The 3,007-nt window shown below is 34.3% G+C and overlaps 1 long non-coding RNA gene across 1 annotated transcript; it reads right to left on the reverse strand.

The window, feature by feature from the left end:
- Positions 1-392: 392 nt before the first annotated feature.
- LOC137022973 (uncharacterized) lies at positions 393-2,031 on the reverse strand. Its single transcript, XR_010895454.1, has 3 exons — positions 1,693-2,031; positions 687-749; positions 393-509 (listed from the first exon to the last, which is right to left on the reverse strand). It is a non-coding gene; the product is annotated as an uncharacterized lncRNA (long non-coding RNA).
- Positions 2,032-3,007: the final 976 nt, after the last annotated feature.

Here is a 3,007-nt window from a genome sequence, read left to right on the forward strand (position 1 = left end):
TTAAGTTGTATATAAGTTGTTATATATATATATTTGTAATTCTGATGTATTATGTAGTTGCTGCATAGGGCACTAGGGGGCAGTGGGTGAATATATGATGCAGTATATGCAAAGAAAATAAAAATGTGAAATGGATTGAAGATTCTAGTCATCTTTTCACAAATAACACAGGATGGGCTCATTGATACTGCTCTATTAATATATTGATGCAAGCCACTTATTGATTCCTTTACAAAAAATATTGATATTAAAATTATAGAAATACAAAACATGGGTTTCTGAAACATGAAATGAGAGAATGGTATTAATAAAAATAAAGAATAAGAAAAATTATGTAAAGACTACTTTTACACAATCTGTATCAACTGTAGCCTAGGTACAGTAATACTTGCCATTTCGTCTTACATCACGTCTTGCTTTACGCCTCTTGTAAAAAAACACAGCTGCTGCTGCTACTGCAACACCACCACCCACCACACCTATCAGTGCTTTATAGCCTGGGCTCAGACCTGATTTTGTAAACAGCAAGAGAAACAGTATTTAGAACAAACAGCAAAGCTAGTTGTAAATGTATTATTATTATTATTATTCAATAATTAATATTAATAGTTAGAACTTCTCATTTAACAACATTATATAATAATTTTATTGTTGGTTGAATTTTTGCTTTTGTTGTTGCTGCATACCTGAATCTGAATATGGCTGAGAGGGTTGTATAGTCTGGTCGCTTTCGTTGACAGTCTTGGGAGCTGAAGATGAAAATACCAAAAAAAAAAAATATATTATAGAGAGGAGGATCAAAATGAAATAAGGCAGACAGGTATGTACAGTATATGCAGCAAAGCCATAAACATGTCTTTAACATTGGGGGGAACCAATTTTTATAAAGCATAAACAGTGAAGGAAATTCTAGGACTAATTCTAGTTGGGAAATAATTTCTGAACTATTTGCAAATAATATTAGTATTAATTTGCATTAAAATATGCACACATGTAGGCTACTTTTATTTGTATGCCTAAAATGTCGAAAAACTTAAAAGTGTCTCGTCACACTCAGGAATTACATGAATCACGTAAAAGGGAATCCACAACAGAATCAAACATTTGGAAAATAAGCAAAACAACAGTGAACAAAAATAGCAAAGTAGTCCTCAGATGTTTAGTAATAATCTGACATGAATTCAATCGCAAACTGATTAATTATCAGAAGTTATACCTTCGTGACATCATGAACATCAGTTATTGAGCTAATGTGGTTTGAACGTACGAGTGACAAAGTTAATGCGGTTTTGAGAAATAAACATGACTAGCTAGTTCATTTCTCCAATAGCACTATAGTGGTTAAGCATTGTTGAATGGGAAACACAAAGCTGGACTATATCAGTCATGGACGATGTTAAACATTTTGACAAATTCTTTTCTCCAAGTAGCAACAGTTACTGGAATATCAGCAGTTGTGTACCACCAGGGATGTGTTATACCAGGCCAATGGAGCCAGCACTACCAGGACTGAGGTGACATTTACATTTCAAAGTAACTTTAATATAGGTTGTTGTACTTTGTTTTCAATAAATTAACTAATTTGTATGGACAGCTATGCTATCCATATATGTACAGCAACTCATTTTGATCATTTAACTCTTAAAGGGAATGCATGTAAATTGAATAAATGAACATGAAGAATTTACTCACCAGGGGTGCTAACATTGATCTCCCTCTCATACGATTTTTTTGATTTGTCGATGATCTGCAGTGTGTACAGTCCAGCTTGTTTAATGCTTAAGTTCTTGATGGTGAGAGACCCATTATTGTGTATCTTCAGTCTGTCTCTGAATGTGTTGATCTGTTCATCTGTCTGCAGTCTAATCTCACACAGTGGGGTCTTATTTACTCTACATCCAGCTATATACCATTCCTCTTCTCCATTCCTGTTCTGAGGTTTAAAAATCCACTTGATTTGTTCATATTCTTGTACATTAGAGGGTAGGGTGACAGGTGGTTCCTCTATTTCTGCTGTTATAACTCCAAAGACAGCTGGAAAACACAATCAGTAAAAGCTGACATTAAAACCATGTGATGTGTTTAAGGGTTTGATGTTTCACATTAGCAAACTAAAGAAAGTGTATGAGCTTTCAAATGTAAAACTGTATTTATTTTCAGATGTAAGCATTTTCAGTGTGAAACAGAAAAGTGGATTATGACAGTGATTACATTGTCACTGTATTATACTTATTGATAATGACAGGCCTCACATAATCAATAATAAAGTTCATTTTTTGAATCCTGAGAATTATCTTTCATTAACTTTTCAAAATACAACCAAAGCAAAAACTTAATGTTAAATGTATGATTAAGAGAATGGATGAAACCTAAAATGGGAATACAACTCTAGCCATTGAAATGTGTTTGTGGGGATCTGATGCAAGAACAGCATGAAATCAAAAACAGCATGAAATGGTTCTGAGACTTACTAACCTGACTACTAACACTAACCAGTCTCAGACCAGCACTGCTCAAAATAAAATAAAAATAAACCAATTTATCAAACAATCTAAAAATACATATCTGGAACACTGGGATCAGGAAACTAACTCTTAAATCAAATTATGAATTAGAAGAATATCTCCAAAGTGTAAAAGACAAAAAGCAGAAACAGATCCTGACCAAATACGGGCTCAGTGAGCACAGTCTAGCCATCGAGACTGGAAGACAAAGACTGGTAACCCATGTGTAAACCCTCTACATGCATGCGATCAAAAAGGTGTTCACTATACAGTAGAGATCGAGACAGAGACACACTTCCTCCTTCACTGCCACAAATACACATCTAAGAGATCTTGCATCACAACTTCTCTCTCAAACCCACAACCTAATTGATTATGTAAATCGGTTATATCTGAAAAGTTAAGTTCTGTCATTTAAGTCAGATTCAAAGCGGTCTGAACAGGTGATCACTGAGGTGATAAATTACCGATATCCAGAGACAAAAGATCGTTTTGCCTCCCAT

Source organism: Chanodichthys erythropterus, chromosome 7, assembly GCF_024489055.1.
Source record: "Chanodichthys erythropterus isolate Z2021 chromosome 7, ASM2448905v1, whole genome shotgun sequence".
NCBI classification, from domain to species: Eukaryota; Metazoa; Chordata; class Actinopteri; order Cypriniformes; family Xenocyprididae; genus Chanodichthys; species Chanodichthys erythropterus.